The 17,545-nt window shown below is 48.7% G+C and overlaps 1 protein-coding gene across 13 annotated transcripts in view; it reads left to right on the top strand.

Moving 5' to 3' along the window:
- INO80E (INO80 complex subunit E) overlaps positions 1–17,545 on the top strand; it is a 657,413-nt gene that overhangs the window by 288,215 nt on the left and 351,653 nt on the right. The gene's annotated exons all lie outside the window — the stretch shown is intronic.

The following is a 17,545-nucleotide window of genomic DNA, read 5'->3' as shown; positions in this document are numbered from 1 at the left end:
AAAATGTGGCAGCTACTTTTGTAGCCACTTCCTCCACTCCAGGATTGAGTCATAGACATTGGCATTGTTATTGCCATGTCCTATACCAACATAAAAAGATGTGACCCAAAGTTAAACTGTCCCCAAGCAAAGTACAAACTGCATCAGTTCCCCTTAACCATACAACTTCACTTCTAGTTCTCTCGTAGTATTATATTTTTAAACCTATATGCCAATTTATCCCAGGTCTGGTACATCCAGCAAATGTAGCCTTTGTGTTTTGATACTTAGTGGCATTTGTTATTTCAACAATAAAAGTAAACGTACCAGAAAGTACCAGAAAGCAAAATAAAATGATAGACCATGAATGACTTGCACCTGATCTGACATAACTCCAAAACTAGTAAAAACAACATTTCTGATGCTTGTGAATCTGCTTAGAATCAAATGCTGTGCATATAGTTCGACATCTAGTGGTAATTGCAGAGTATTGCATCTTGGTTTCGAGGATAGAAAGGGGACGTCGACATGGGCATGCCTGTAACACTATCCCTAACGTGACGTGACGTGTAGTGTACCCAAAATCCCTCACGTGTCGAGGTCCCTCAGCTCTCAGATGTTTTTTTTCCACCCAGCTAGCTGGTCGCCTTATGAGGGGCTCTTACAAATTGCAAGTTATATTCTTCCCCACAACCTCGGTGTATATATATATATATATTCGTCCCCTTAATGGACAACTACTTGTTTGCCACCGCCAAAGACATCGGAAGACTACCCCGGACTTCGACGCTGGTGCTCTGGTCAACGCTGTCGACCGCGTGGCCAGGCCTTCGGCCAGTCTATACCGTTGGGAGAGTGGAGTCCAGGGCTTTCCATTTCTTTCAAGAATGTATTTCCCTTTCCCCTCCCTTTGCCCCTCTGGTTTTGCTGTCGCTATTCTAAACCTGTGCTATGGACAGGACACCCTTTCAATGTTGCCCTTCTTGTAAAGGCAAGTTCCCTTGGAAGGACACGCACCATAGGTGCAATAAGTGTCTCCCTCTAGAACACCATGAGGTGTCCTGTCAGTCTTGCCAGCTATTTCGTCCTAAGACGATCAAAGAGTGTTGAATCAAACGGTGGGTGGCCTACGCCTTGATGCAGGCCGAGGATAGCTCCCCCGCCGCCACAGGCACAGTGAGTGACGGAGAGTTAATCGACGGCCGTAGCTCCGATATGGATGCCATCGACCTTTCATCTGAGCAGTTATGCACCGAATCGTCCGTCCCCATCCCTGGCAGGCAGGACAATGGTTCTTCTATGGGGAGTGTTGATCCCGGGTACAGGGACGCACCCACTACACATAAAGGTAAGCACACAACTCGCAGTACAGTCTCGACGGGACGGTCCAAGCCGCCAACTGGTTTGTCGAGCTACTCGACGGTTCCCGACTATCCACGCAGTTGGCAGCCCTCCCCGCAACCACGTAAGCGACATGCTTCTGGGCATTCTGCAGACAAGGGCGTCAACACCAAAAGTCAGAAGGCCGTTGAGACGCCTGTTAAGATCGTGCCGACGCATTGGTTCAGGTTACATCAAAATCTTTAGCGAAGACGTTTGAACAGCCAAATCCCCTCCCAGAGATGCCGAACATCCACAAGAGTCTTGCAAAGATTGTTTCGGTGGCCAATAAGACTAAGGACAGGTTGAAAGACAGGTCCACACGTCCAGAACGATAGGAAGACTATGCTGATAGTCCCCAGCCCTGATCTGGAACACTCTCCAATAAATCTTGATGTTCTAAGCAGGTAGATCCCCAGGAGGAGCCCTTCCCCCCTGTGGACCCCTTTGGCTCCTCTTTATGGACCAGGAATAGGTTTGAGGGGTGTATCGATAGGCTTGCAAAGTTTGTAAACTTCTCAGAAAAGTTTACCACGCCCAAAAGGCCTAGTGACGAGGAGCTTTACCGTTCAGTTTTAAAATTTCAGAGGACTTCCTGCCCTCTTCATGAGGAAGTCTTTGTCCTGACTGATCAGGATGAGGTTCCCCAAAACCCCTTTTTACAAGCAGATCCATTTGGGGATTACACTGACCAGGCCCCAGATTGGGAAGATGACCCACCAGTAGATAACCCACCATGGTTGTCACCTACCAATACCCCAGATCCTGACCCAATATGTATGGATCCTCCCGCCTCCCCACTAGGCATCTGCCATGAAAATGTTCCCACACAGCCGAACATTTTCAAATAGCCACGCAAGAAGCGGTGCAGGACTCTGACTTCGTGGAGGATATTCTGAAGGAGATGGCACCTGCCAGTCAGGCTATCCCTTTACTAAACTCCATTAAGAGGCGCATTGCCACTTATTTACTGACACCTTCACGGACAAGGGCTGTGAACCCCCAGGTGGAGACACTTCTTTGTCCCTCCCCTATTAACCCTCTTTATATTCAGGGACATGCCATCCAGATTCTCTCGTGGTCACTACAGCAAGAAAGAGAGCAGGGGTACCCTTGTCCACGTGTGAGGCACCGCCAGACAAGGACTGCAAAAAACTGTATGCCCTAGGGAAATGAGTCACTACTTCAGCAGCGTATTCCACCAGGATTGCCAACAATACCACGCTGTTGGCCAGTTATTGCGATGTACAGTGGAACCTGCTACAGGAGAGTCTGCAGGAAGTCCCCGGACCAGTACGCTCATGTTTGCCCACGGTGCCCAGAGGGTAGACAAGTAAATCATAATATCCATAAAAACACCCTAGATGCTGCAGAAACAGCAGGGGGAACCCTGGCCCAAGGTACCCTTTTGAAAAGACATGCTTGGTTAAGGGGTTCAAGCCCGAGACACAAGCGTCTCTCTTCAACAAACCGCTGGAGGAGTCTAACCTGTTGGCAAGGCTGTAGATGTGGAACTGGAAACCCCGAAAAAAGAACATGAGACTTTGAAGTCTTTAAATCAGATCACTCAAAAGCCCTTTCAGCAGCGAGGTGACAGTCCTACTCACGTTTCCCACATGACCAATATGGAACGGGTAACACTTGGTCCTCAGGACAAGTGTCCGCTGCCTCCAATCAGTATCCCCCTAGAGGACAGCACCGTGGGAAAGGAAGGGGTCATAATGCCACTCCTAGAGGCTCCCCGGCCTCCAGTCAGAAATGACTCACAGATCCGGGTTCCCTCCCATGCCTCCTTGGTCGGGGGACCTATAACATCATTCTTACATGCATGGGAGGGGATTACCCCAGACAAGTGGGTGCTCAAGACCGTCACCCACGGTTATTGCATTGAGTTCAGCTGGCCACCTCGTTTCAGACCACCAAAGTCCAGGCGTCTAAAACCGGAACACCTGAAGATCCTGCTGCAAGAGGTCGAGATCCAGCAGGAAAAGGGCACAATCAAAGTCCCCGTTCTACAGGTAAACAAGGGTATTTATTCAGGGTACTTCCTTATGCCCAAAATGGATCTCGCCGTGCGCCCTGTGCTAGACTTGCGCCCAGTGAACAAATTTGTCAAACCACAAAAAATTCGGATGATAACGCTGCACAAAGTAATCCCGCTACTAACGCAGGGGTATTACATGGCAACATTGGACATGAAAGGTGCATACTTTCATATTTCAATGTTACCGGCACACAGGAAATACCTAAGGTTCATGATAGAGAACAAACACTATCAGTTCACGGTCCTTCACTTCGGCATTGCCTCGGCCCCAAGAGTGTTTACAAAGGTGCTGGCAGTTGCAGCAGCTCATCTGAGCGTTCTACAGGTAAACAAGGGTATTTATTCAGTGTACTTCCTTATACCCAAAACGGATCTCGCCATGCGCCCTGTGCTAGACTTGCGCCCAGTGAACAAATTTGTCAAACCACAAAAAATTCGGATGATAACGCTGCACAAAGTAATCCCGCTACTAACACAGGGGTATTACATGGCAACATTGGACATGAAAGGTGCATACTTTCATATTTCAATGTTACCGGCACACAGGAAATACCTAAGGTTCATGATAGAGAACAAACACTATCAGTGCACGGTCCTTCACTTCGGCATTGCCTCGGCCCCAAGAGTATTTACAAAGGTGCTGGCAGTTGCAGCAGCTCACCTGTGCAGGCAATCCATCCCGGTTTATCCTTACCTCGACGACTGGCTCATAACAGGGGACACCTGTGGAACATGCCTGTCAATCACCCAAAGGACGATAGACCTAATATTCAGTCTGGGATTCTCCATAAACGAGAAGAAATACAGCCTTGACCCCAGCCGAGTCAAACAGTTTCTGGTGGACCGAATTCGAACAGAAGACGGCTTCGTCTTGCCCTCCAACGAGAGGGTTCAAAACATGCTGTTTCAGATCGCTCAGTATGTAGCCAGTCGAGAGGTGACGGTACACAAAGCCATGCGACTGTTAGGGATGATGGCATCCTGCATTTACTTGGTTCCTCACGTATGTTGGCACATGTACCCCATGGAAGAGTGGCTCAACAGCCACTGGTGTCAGGCCAGCGGACAATGGGACGATCTTGTGGTTGTCTCTGCAGCCCTCGTTCTCTCTGCAGTGGTGGTCGAGGGAAAACCTCTTGAATGGGAAGACCTTCACCAACCCCGCAGTAGAAGCCACTCTCACGATGGGCACACTTCTCATGGGGTGGAGGGCTCACCTCCTTCAAAAGACTGTGCACAGCGTTTGGTTCCCAGCAGTAGCATCCAACCACATAAACCTGTCGGAGCTGTTAGCGCTGTTCAAAGCTCTGAAGGCTTTTCAGACACAGTTGCAGGGAAAGACAGTACTGATCCTCGTGGACAGCACCACGACCATGTGCTACCTGAACAAGCCAGGGGGCACTCACTCTCCAGGCGTATCCAAACTGTCTCAGAACATTTGGAAGTGGGCTCTCAAACACAAGATGTTCCTATTGTCTCAACACATTCCTGGGGAAGTCAATCTTCTGCCAGACGTGCTCAGCAGAGACTTCCCACTACCCTTAGGGTACGAATGGCGACTACACAAAGACATCGTCTACAACATTTTTGCAGAATGGGGCTACCCAGAGATCGACTTGTTCGCAACTCTGGAGAACTCGCGATGCCCAGATTACGCCTCCAGGTACCCTCAGAACCGATCCAAGGGGAACAGTCTCTGGATAACATGGTCAGGGACATTTGATTACGCTTTTCTCCCGACTCCCCTACTCAACAAGATTGTGCGCAAGATCCACCAGAACCCAGTCACCATGATATTGGTGGGCCCGCCAACCCTGGTTCTCCCATCTGATAGAGATGTCTCTCTCTCCTTCGATGAAACTGCCTTGCCCATACACCATGCTATCTCAGGACAAGGGGGGAAACACACCATCCATGCCCGTAGATTCTCAAGTAAGTGGCCTGGCACCTGAGGTCATAGAGTTCAGGCACCTCCAACTCCCTCAGAGATGCATGGATATACTCAGAGCAGCAACTCCAATAAATGGAAATGCTTCGTCATCTGGTGCAATTCCAAGGGCATCAATCCCATTGATTGCTCTCCTACTCATATTGTACTATACCGGACTCACCTACTAGACTCTGGTCTAGTTTTTAATTCCCTGAAGGTCCACTTAGCTGCACTTTCAGCCTATACCATGTCCCAGCGGAAGGTGTTTTGGTGGAAGATCCCTGTAATTCAAGTTTTCATGGAAGGGGTTAAAATAATTCATCCCCCTATTTCTAACCAAATGGGATGGGACCAAAATGTGGTATTAACCAGATTTATGGGGTCTCCCTTTGAACCTATGCACAAGGCAAGCCTCAAAGCACTCACTTATTAGACCGCCTTCCTAGTGACAGTCACTTCAATAAGGAGAGTCAGTGATTGACAGGTCCTTTCTATTCTAGCCCCTTTGTCACAATTCACAGAGATAAGGTTCTGCGCACTTACCTACGGTTTGCACCCACATTTATTTCTAAGTTTCCATGTGAACCAGTCAATAGAACTACCCACATTCTTCCAGAACCCCACTAACGTGGTGGAAAGAAGCCTACACACACTGGATGTGCACAGGGCAGTCATGTACTATCTGGAAAGAACTAAACCACTAAGGAAAACAAACCAGTTTTTCGTTTCAGTGGCGGCTGGTAGAGAAGGGGATCCTGTCTCTAAATCAGCCATCTCAAGGTGGATTGTCAATTGCATAACACTCTGCTACACTCTTAAAAAGAGAGATCTGCCTTTCAAGCCTAGAGCACACTCTACTCGAGGCCCTGGGGCTTCCATAGCATTGATTGCAAATGTTGCTCTCGAGTCCATTTGCAAAGCGGCAACCTGGAGTTCTGTTCACACCTTTACAAAACACCATTGCCTAGACACTCACTCTAGGTCTGATTCTCAGGTGGGACAAGCAGTACTAAAACATCTTTTCACTACTGTTCCTTCTCACATCTCACCACCAACTCCGGGTACTGCTCGCTAGTCTATGCACAGCATGTGAGTCTAAGCAGACTCACAAGCATCAGAAGACATGTATTACTTACCGTAATAGCATTGCTGATGATTGTATCTGCTTAGATTCACATGTGCCCACCCTTCCTCCCTGCCCGGATGGAAGGAACATAGACATCTTAATACTTCTTCTCTGTTCTGTACTCACTCACGATAGTCATAAGGCTCCCTCAGGTCAGAAAAAATACAATCAGTGGGACCTCGACGCGTGAGGGATTTTGGGTACACTACACGTCACGTTAGGGATAGTGTTACAGGCACGCCCATGTCGACGTCCCCTTTCGATACTCGAAAGACAAGATGCAATACTGTGCGGTTACCACTAGTTGTCAGACTTTATGCACAGCATGTGAATCTAAGCAGATAAAATAATTAGAAATGCTATTACGGTAAGTAATGCATGTCATACTGGACCTCATCATGAGTTGGGCGGTATCCCGACTGGGATACCGCCCAACTGTATTTGCGTTACGCCCACTCGTCTGGCAGTGTTACCGACGGATCACGGGTTGGGTGGTAAACGTAATTCCCCATTCGGTCCATTGGATCCAATAGGGAATTTTCGGTGCAATTACCGCTGGTTGGTATTACCGCACATTAATTGCACCACAAATTGGCATTTTTCCGGTGCATTTACCCCCAGCTTATAGCTCGGGGGTAAATGCTACCAGACTCGAGATTGTGCGGACCCCTAAATGCGGCGGTAACACTGTTACCGCCGCATTGAAGGGCTACCACCCAACTGGTGATGAGGCCCACTGTCTTCATTTTGTAGTGCCGTAAAAATAATTGGTGATCCTATAGCGGTGGTGCACTGTATAAATTCCAGTACCATAACAAATTACTTGCGCTCTTATATTAATTCTGTCTGCCTCCGAGGAAATAAAGACTGAAATGGCACCTTCAGGTTTCTAACCTGTGGCTTAAAGGCTGCACACGTTGTTGATATTGAGAAAGCCCAACACCGAAGATTTCTGCAATTAAGAATATATTTGTTAATGTACAACCTGAGAATTTAGAGTACCCTCTGCAATTGTCACTTGATACAATAGCTATGGCAGAGGGTGATGTAACTGATTTGCCTGCTGTTAGGACAGATACTCCTGCCTGAGGATTTGCAAGCAATGGGTGGTGCATACTGGCGGTAAATTGAATGATTTTAATTACTTTCTTATGAAATTCCAAAAGAAAAGTCTGCAACAGAATCCCCAAAAACGGTAGTCTATAATTGGTTAGTTATAACACGCTTAACACTGAAGAAGTGTCTAAGCACGGATTCGGGATTCGAACCTGTGTTTCTCTGCGTCGTCTTGCTTCCAAGACGAGCGAGTTGCCACTGAGCTATACTACCCATTTCTCTATAAAGCAAAGGTTCTCCAGCATGGGGTCTGGCATGGATTCATATGCTCATGAATATTTCCTGTCGTCAGGCTGGGAATCCTCAGTAAAAGAAAAAACAGTTTCACTTTCACTTACAAACTGTATTTCTCCTCAAAACCAATCATTGAGCTCTGGGTCATACTTCCCCCAGCCAATGACTGCCCTCTCCCTAAGCCCCTCCTCTGGCAGCCAGCTGCAGATTTTTACTGCATGGCACATTCAAGTGTTGGGAGTCCTCGTGTTTTGCTCTGCTAGCTGATCTACGTTTTGCATGCTTTTTCGGTAAAAAAGATATATTTATTTTGTCACACAGAGCCTTTGTGCCCTTGCTCTACATCGGCCGACAAGCAGGGATCTGTTTGTCTGTCAATTTCAATGCCCCTCAACGGCCAGAATAGTCAAAGTTTCGTCGAAGATTCCAGAAGGCCATCGGGCCATGTCGGAGGAGAAGGAGGGAAGCTCCCTTTTTATGCTCTGCTCCAGCTGCGGACTGCAGAATGTGTTTGTGGAAGACAAACACCTGCAGTGCCTCTACTGTCTCCATCCGGAGCACAGGGAAGCGGATTGCAAAATCTACCTCGGGTTCTCCAAATGAACCCGAGGTTGATTCTGCCCCTCTTCAGTGACAGGGGAGGGCTGGAGCCCACCACCCTCCTCCACCTGCACCCTTCACAGTGGATGCTGCATTAGCAGAACCGCTGCGATGCTACGATCTGCACAAATAGATCCCCGACGTGACTGAAGCCCAGCTGACTTCTGCTGCGTTCCTGGAAATAAGCTGCCTAACGTGACTCGTTGGGGTACTTGTGGGGTAAGAATCTCACAATTCGCCATTACCACACACGAGCACCCGATCTTAAGATGGCCGCCCCCTCTGTTGTTACTGAGGTCGCCTAGCAACCACCCCACGTTGCCTGCCCTGTGATTGGCCCAACCTGCCCATAATCGTGCAGCGTCATCGCCGGAAGGCGAGAGCTGGACCCGCCTGGTTAAGGCCCGACTGATAAGGCTAGTGAGTCTGTCTTCTGCCTGTCCTCGGCCGTGTCAGAGCCGTGAGGACACTACCGCTAGCCTACCAGTACGGATTCCCTCACCAGTTTCCTGATCCTCAGCTAAGTACTACTGTGCCCCATCATACACTGTTCACTTATTCCCATTAACCTGGTCTCTCCACTAGAATTATGTTTACAATCATGACCTAAGCGGAGATAATCCTGCCCACGTTTGCCTCACTGCACCTTCCTTGATAATAGGTAACGGCTCGCTCTACTAACCGCTTGCCTGATTACCCAACCTTGGTAAGCGGTTTGAACTAATTGGTGCCTCACCTGGCCATCTTATCGCCTCCTCAGAAACAGCTTTGCATCAACCCCTATATCTGTATCCCGACGCTCATCTGCTTGAATCAGCACAAACTCAATTTCCCATGCTCTGTTTCCCAGTCTGTGCATCTCCATGTATCAGCACGAGGTCTCAGCCTTTAATGTCTGCACTGTTTAAGCTTTTCAGCTATGCCATGTTGATTTAGCACTTGTCCGAACATTGCCTTACTGTTGCATATGTCATGCCTTGAAGTTGCCTACTATTGAATGCACATATCTCAAAAGTACTACCACTACCATTCTTAGTTGATTTACTTGTCTTGCCTACCCTCATGAAATTGCTCTCTGCATCTTATTACTGTATATGCATTCAAGCCATTGTGTAACCTGCAACCATGCCCCGGCCCATCACATTTAGCCTTTACCTGCCCTACATGAATAATCGAATCTAGGCACTGTAGTTTTTTGTTGAATTGCTACCTACCTGTGTCCTGCACTCATTTAGCCTTTAACTGCCCTACATGGATAATCGAATCTAGGCACTGTAGTTATTTGTTGAATTGCTACCTACCTGTGTCCTGCCACTGCCCAACAATATCCGCACAACCTCTCTGTCATCTCCTGTCTCACTCCAGCTGCACGCCCCCACACAGCTACTCTTCACTACCATAACGCCTAAGAGTTCACCCTCAACTCACAACATTGATTCACACTCCCTGCCCCACGCCGCCCAGCCAGCCTAACAGCCCTTTATATAGTCCTTATTATAATGGCCCTTACACCTCCCAAAAGACACCCAGCACACCGCACCCAGCATCCGGCACTTAATTCACTCACCACAGCATCAGACTATAATGCCACAAAGTCTCAGCCACCTAGCCTAGCTGTCAGACTCCACCATCTCAGAAACCGATCACTTCCAAAGTACTTACTCTGCTCACCCACACCCATCACATCAAGAAACACCAGATTAGGCACCCGTACCGCACCACTACACCACACCAAGATGAGCAAATGCACCGCCCCTTTCTCCCCACCACCCCAACTTGCCTCAACACCACCTCGCACTAAGTCCTTCATTACCACACACCACAACAAGCACACCGCCCCACACCAATATAAACAAAAATGTCAAAGGAACACAATACCCACCTCTCAAATGTGCACTATTGAACGTACGCTCCCCATCTGCACATGCCTTGGAGATAAATGACCTACTCTCCACACGCAATCTAGATCTTCTATGCATCACCGAAACCTATCTCAATGTTGCCTCCTGCCCAGCCATCGCACTAGCCCTTCCCCCAGGAAACACCATCCTTAGGCAAGATAGACCTGATAAGATAGGAGGGGGAGTCACCCTTATCCACAAAGACTCAATATCCTTGAAACTAGCAGAAAACAGTACATGGGATGGAATTGCGGACATCCTATCAGCCAAGCTTACGCTCTCCCCCAATAACCTAATCAATATCCACACCCTATATAGACCTCCAAGAGCACCTCTCCCACCGGCTTAGTAACAACATTAAAAAATCCTCCAAAATCCTTCTATTAGGAGACCTAAACTTAGGATATAATGATCCTAAGGACAAATCCGCCACAATCTTAGCCAAAGAACTTGCAGACCTAGAATTCTTCCAAGGAGTCCTCACCCCCACTCACTCCAAAGGCCACACCCTTGACTGGGTCATGGACCACAACTGTGCATCCAACATTATCTCAAACACCGCCCTTCCATGGACGGACCACACATGCATTGAATTCCTTATCCCCACCAACCCCACTCCCAAGACGCTTACCCACGGCCCCTCTGCCATAACAAGAAGTTCCAAAAAACTCAACGCAGACAACTTGCGACCCTAACTCAAAAACCCCAGCTTAGCACCACCTTTCTCCCAGGACCAAAATATACTATCAGCTATCTTTAATGATACTCTCACCAATGCCATAAACTCTATAGTCCCATTGGAAAGCAAGAAAGAAAAAAATCATTTCACTGCAACTCTTGGTTCTCGGATGAACTCCAAACCCTCTGAGCACAAAAGCGTCAGTCACTAAAAAACTGGCAAGCGGATCCCAGTGAACTAAATAAGAGCCTTTTCAAACAGATAACCCTCCAATATAAGAAAGCCACCTTAGTAGCAAAATCCAACTCTTTCAATGAGAGGATCTCAAAGGCCAACTCCCAAGCGAAAGAACTATTCACCATCTTTAATGAACTTGTCACACCCCCGGCTACCGCAGACGAGATAACTAAAGACAAAGCCTGGTGTGCGAGCATTCAGTCCGCCATGCTCAACAAAATAAAACTCATCCAAAATAAAATACAAAACCACTGCAAAGCCCTCCCAAACCTAAAAGCTAACCGCCCACACAAGACAAGGGTAGTAATTTCAACCACGCCCAATTCGCTTTCAGAGACATCACTGAACCTGAGGTCCTTCAGCTCATCAAAAACCTCAAACCATCTCTCTGCAAAGCTGACATCTGCCCTCCCAAAATCATCAAGGAATCCGCCAACGACGTAGCACCCCTTATTACTGCCTTCATTAACGCATCATTGCAAACAGGAATTGTCCCAAACAATCTCAAGGAAGCCTGGGTGCGGCCTCTTCTAAAAAAGGCTACACTTGACCCAGCGCAACCCAACAACTACAGACCGATAACGACAGTCTTGTTCCTCTTGAAAATCCTGGACAAAGCAGCTAATAACCAGATCCAATCATACATAGAAGCTAATTCCATACTAGGTAAAAGGCAATCTGGCTTCCGTGTCGGGCATGAAACAGAATCCGCCTTACTAGACCTAAAAAAACAAATCTCACATATAATGGACAAAGGCAAATCTGCCCTGCTCCTCCTTCTCGATCTATCAGCAGTCTTCGACCTGGTAGATCACCAAACACTCACCACCCACCTCACTCATGCAGCCCATTTCTCTAAACATGCAGCATCCTGGATCACATCCTTCCTCGAAGGTAGAGCCATGAAGGTCTGCTCTGACACAGCAAACACAGATCCTACCACTATAAACTGCGCTCTCCCCCAAGGATCATGTACAGTCCCCACCCTCTATAACCTCTTCACTAAACCCCTCTTTCACCTTCTTGACTCCATGGGTGTTGCATATACTAACTCTAACTATGCAGACGATACTCAAGTACTTATACCTCTATCTGCACTCTATTACCAAGACGCCACGGCCCTTCACAACATATATGCTACTATCCAAGCATGGATGGCAATCAATGGCCTCTGTCTGAACGGGGAGAAGACTGAAATCCTCATCCTTGGGCAGAAAAACACAATAACCAAGCTTAGCCCCCAATGCGCCAACTTCAACATAGACAACTCGACCATCCCAGTATCATCCTCCGTCAAGACACTAGGTGTTCTTATTGATGCAAATCTACCGATGAACAGACAAGTCAGCGCCATAGCCTCTGCATCAGCTCACAGCCCTAAACTCATCAACGCCATTAAACCCTACCTATCTGCTCCCAACTGCTTGGCCACAGCTAGAGCAACTATAGGCGCTAAACTTGATTATTGCAACGCTCTCTTTGCTGGCACCTCCGCCAAGAACATTCACAGACTGCAAACCATACAAAACAATGCCCTAAGAGCCACGCTGAGCATCCCAAGAAGAGACCATATATCCCATGCCAGACTTGAAGCACGGTGGCTACAGGTCAAAGACCCCATTACTCTGAAAATTCTTACCGTCACACACAGATGCATTCACAACACTGCTCCCACCTACCTATCCGAAGTAATATCAAGAACCACTTCCACTCGCCCTACCAGAGCTCAGTACACCAACCAGCTACACATGCCACGCATCAAGAGAGCCACAGCTGGAGGTCTAGGCTTCTCATATATTGCACCAAAACTTTGGAACTCACTCCCTGCCACCATTAGAGCTGAAACTTCCATCTCTGTCTTCCGCAACAACCTCAAGACCACCTTCCTCAACAAGTAATGAGACATCCTACCCCATTCCTGTCATGTATATTGTAATATAAACACAAATGTATTATAACTATATTGTAAACTTGTTTCTGATGTTTGTTAATCTGCTTAGAACCACATGCTGTGCATAGTCCGACATCCAGTGGTCACTGCGGAGTATTGCATTTTGTTTTTCGTAGTCAAAAAGGGGACGTCGACAAGACGTGTCTGTAACACTATCCCTATAGTGACGTGCGGTGTACCCACAATCCCTCACGTGTCGGGGTCCCTCAGATTGTTTTTTTCCGCCCAGATATTGGTCGCCTTTATGTGGAGCTCCTCGAGAGACATTGCAAATTAATTTACTCGACCTTTGGTCTTTACTTATTAATATCTATAATACATAGATCCCTCCCTCGATGTAGCTGCAAAGCTGTTTCTCCGCCGAGTAAGAACTTGGACGGTGGGGACGAGACGGAGGAGATCCTTCGCCGCTGCCGAACATGTGGCCTGGCCTCGCCGGCCAAAAGACAGTAGGGAGAGTGGGGTCGTGGGACATTTCTTGTTTCTCTCTGAGAATGCCTTTCCCTTTCCCCTCCGGGTTGTTATCACAGTGAAATATTTCCTCAGCTATGGAGAGGACACCCTTTAGGTTTTGCCCGCGTTGCAAGGGCAAGTTCACCTGGAAAGACCAGCATAAACGGTGTAACCGTTGCTTGCCCCTCGACCACAAGGAAGACGGCTGCGTGCCTTGTCAGCTTCTTAAACCTAAGACTTTAAAGGACCGCAGGTTGAAAATGTGGGCGGCCTACGCCATGTCGAGGTCCGATTCCTCACCCGCCGCCGCAGAAAGTGATGAGGAATGTGATAACCCGACATCCGTTTCAGAAGTCGTAGACCTCTCTAAGGAGCGCTCGCGCTCCTCGTCGTCTGTCCCCGGCCCGATAAGCTCGGCTCACGCCCTGCTTATGGGGATGAACACCCCGGCGACACTGATGCACACAAAAAACACTCCCATAAACATATAACCTACAGCTCTTCTTCGTCGAAGACGAAGAAACCATCAGCGCCAACGGAGACGCAGGTTCCACCGGCGTCCTCCTCAGACCGTAAGAGTCTTTAGCCCCCCTCGCAACCGCAGACGTGACCAGCGACTGGGCTTCCCCCAGATCAGGGCGCTACCCCCAAACTTCCAGACGAAGCGCTCCGTCAGAGAGCGCCCGTCACCATAGAACACGCAACGCCCGTAACGTCAATACCAGAGCCCTCCAGAGACAGATTAGTCGTCGAGAGCTTGGCGAGGATCGTTTCTGCCGATAGCCAAAGGCGGACGGCGAAAGATACGCCAAATACCACTCAGAAGGCTAGAGAAACGCCGAAAAGGCCGGAAGGAAGGCAGGAACTGTCCCCTTCATCTAAAGGGACTCCTAGCCTGCCAGAAGGTTTTTCAGACAGCGACGGAAACCTTTCTTCAACGTTATGGGAGAGGTCAAAGCGATTTTAGGCCCAAAACCCTATTTTTTCTCCCCCCCAGACCGCTCAGGGTTACCTCATGAGACCCTGGAGAGACTCCAGTTCTGTATGGAGAAGATGGAGACGTTTATGGAGACTCAAAACCTACCACCGAAAGGGCAAGAGAGGGACCTCAGGTGGACTCCAGGGCTAAGTTCCCTGGCTGTTTAATCCCTCCCAAGTGGATGTAGATTTATATGACCTCACTGAGGAGGACCCCCACTTTCAGGAGGAGGACAAATTTTTAGGCAACGAAGAGGAACAAAACCTAGAGGAGGAGGGTTTTGAGGCTAATACAGATATAGGAGGGGGGGGCTTCGGTGAAGACCCAGAGGAAGGTGCTTCACAGTCCTGGCAGTCCCCATCAGCGCTTTCGGACCCTGATGCACTAAACTGTCCCCTCCCGAGGACTCACCTAATAGGAACACGTCACCTATAGACGATCAACCTACATTTAATGCACTACTACGCAAGGCAGCAGCGCATTTCGAAATAGACACTGGGGAGATTTCTCCTGATATTGACTTTGTGGAGAAGGTAATCAAGGAGAAACCCCCTGTCAGCCAAACCATTCCCCTCCTCGCCTCAGTAAGGAGACGAATTATCCCTTCACTATCTACACCCGCGTTGGTCAGAGGGGTCAACCGAGGATAGAAAAACTATTCAGTCCCTCTCCTTCAGACCCGTTGTACATCAGGGGCCACTCTGTACCAGACTCCCTAGTGGTGACAAATACAAGGAAAAGACCAGGGGTCCCGCTGTCTACCAGCGAAGCACCACCAGATAAAGAGGGTAAAAAATTGTATGCTCTAGGGAAGAGGATCACAGCCTCTGCTGCTTTTTCCGCAAGGATTGCAAACAACAACCCCTTGCTAGCAAGTTACGCAGATGCAAAATGGAGCAAGCTACGTAAAGACGCCGAGGAGGTACCAGAACCCCTACGTACACGGCTTCTGGCCACGATTACTGAAGGGACCCTAGTCAACCAAAGCATCGTGGAAAACACTCTGGATGCTGCAGAAACGGCTGGTCGTTCTCTAGTCCAAGGAATACCCCTCAAACACCATGTCTGGCTGCGTAATTTGGGGTTTAAACCTGAAACACAAGCATCTCTAATCAACAAGCCTATAGAAGATGCCAACCTCTTTCGAAAGGCGGTTGATGAGGCACTAGATACGGAAAAGAAAGAGTTTGACACCATCAAAACCCTAGACCAGATTTCTAGGCCTCCTAACAAACGTGGCTATGGCAATAGGCGCTTTTTCGAGGCCAACGCCAGCAGCAAAATCAGCAGCAGCAATACTCTTGCAAACAACTGGTCCTCTAACCAAGGCACCAGTGGGCAATACAACCAGAGAGGACAACGCTGTGGCAAAGGGAGAGGTCGGGGTTCCACCCCTAGAGGTTCCAAAGCCACCAACACCAATAACTCGAAGATTCGGGTCCCCTCCCATGTATCGCCGGTCTGGGGCCGGATAACATCCTTTCTTCCAGCATGGGAGGGAATAACATCAGACGGCTGGGTACTATCAACCATAGCCCGCGGCTACTGTACAGAATTCAACAGTTCCCCAACGTACAGACCCCCAAGGGGACGACGCATGACACCAGAACACCTCGCCATCCGTCTGCAAGAAGTGGACCAGCTACTGGAAAAAGGAGCTATAGAGGTCGTGCCTCTATCTCAGGTAACAGAAGGTATTTATTCAGCGTACTTCCTTGTACCCAAAAAGGACTTAACCATGCGCCCTGTATTGGATCTGCGCCCAGCGAACAAATTTGTCAAACCTCAAAGGTTTCGTATGGTGACCTTACAGGAAGTGATCCACCTGCTATCACAAGGAGATTACATGACAACACTGGACATGAAAGATGCATACTTTCATATTTTAATGTTGCCAGCGCACAGAAAATACCTCAGGTTCATGATAGAGGGCAAACACTACCAGTTCAGAGTGCTTCCCTTCGGGATAGCATCAGCACCGAGGGTATTCACGAAAGTACTGGCCGTGGCAGCGGCCCACCTGCGCAGGTTGTCCATCCCAGTATACCCTTACCTCGACGATTGGCTCATAACGGGATTCTTACGAAACATGCTTCTCAAATACCCAAAAGACTGTAGACCTTTTGTTCCAACTGGGCTTCTCCATCAATGAGAAGAAGTCCAGCCAAGACCCCGGCCAAGTCAAACATTTCCTAGGGGCTCTAATTCGAACAAAGGACGGCCTCATCTTCCCCTCCAACGAGAGGGTCCAAAACATGCTGTTTCAGATCCCTCAATATGTGGCAGGTCGAGAGGTGACGGTACGCAAAGCAATGCGCTTGCTAGGAATGATGGCGTCATGTATTCATTTGGTACCCCACGCACGCCTGCGCACGCGCCCAATGCAAGAGTGGCTCAACAGCCAGTGGTGTCATGCCAGCGGACAATGGGACGATCTAGTTGTGGTCTCGCAGGCCTTGGTTCTCTCGCTACGGTGGTGGTCGAAAGAAAACCTGGTAATAGGAAAACCATTTGCCACCCCCGCAGTGGAAGCCACTCTAGCCACAGACGCATCCCTCACAGGATGGGGGGCTCACCTATCCCATCAAACTGCTCACAGAGTTTGGACTCAGAGCGTAGCATCCAAGCACATAAACTTACTGGAGCTACTGGCTGTGTTCAAGGCACTAAAAGCCTTCCAGGCACACCTACAAGGGAAGACAGTGATGGTCCTCACGGACAGCACCACTGCCATGTACTACCTCAAAAAACAAGGGGGCACACACTCTCCAGGACTGTCCAAGCTGTCCCAGAACATATGGAAATGGGCTCTCAGACACAACATGTTCCTACTGTCACAACATGTACCAGGGGAACTCAATCTGCTAGCAGACAAACTCAGCAGAGACTTCCCTCTGCCCTCAGAGTACGAATGGCGTTTACACGAAGACATCATC

The sequence above is a fragment of the Ambystoma mexicanum genome, chromosome 3p (genome assembly GCF_040938575.1).
Source record: "Ambystoma mexicanum isolate Mex_15411 chromosome 3p, UKY_AmexF1_1, whole genome shotgun sequence".
Classification (NCBI taxonomy): Eukaryota; Metazoa; Chordata; class Amphibia; order Caudata; family Ambystomatidae; genus Ambystoma; species Ambystoma mexicanum.
Note: the sequence above shows the minus strand (reverse complement) of the source record. Positions and strands in the feature narration are given on the sequence as shown.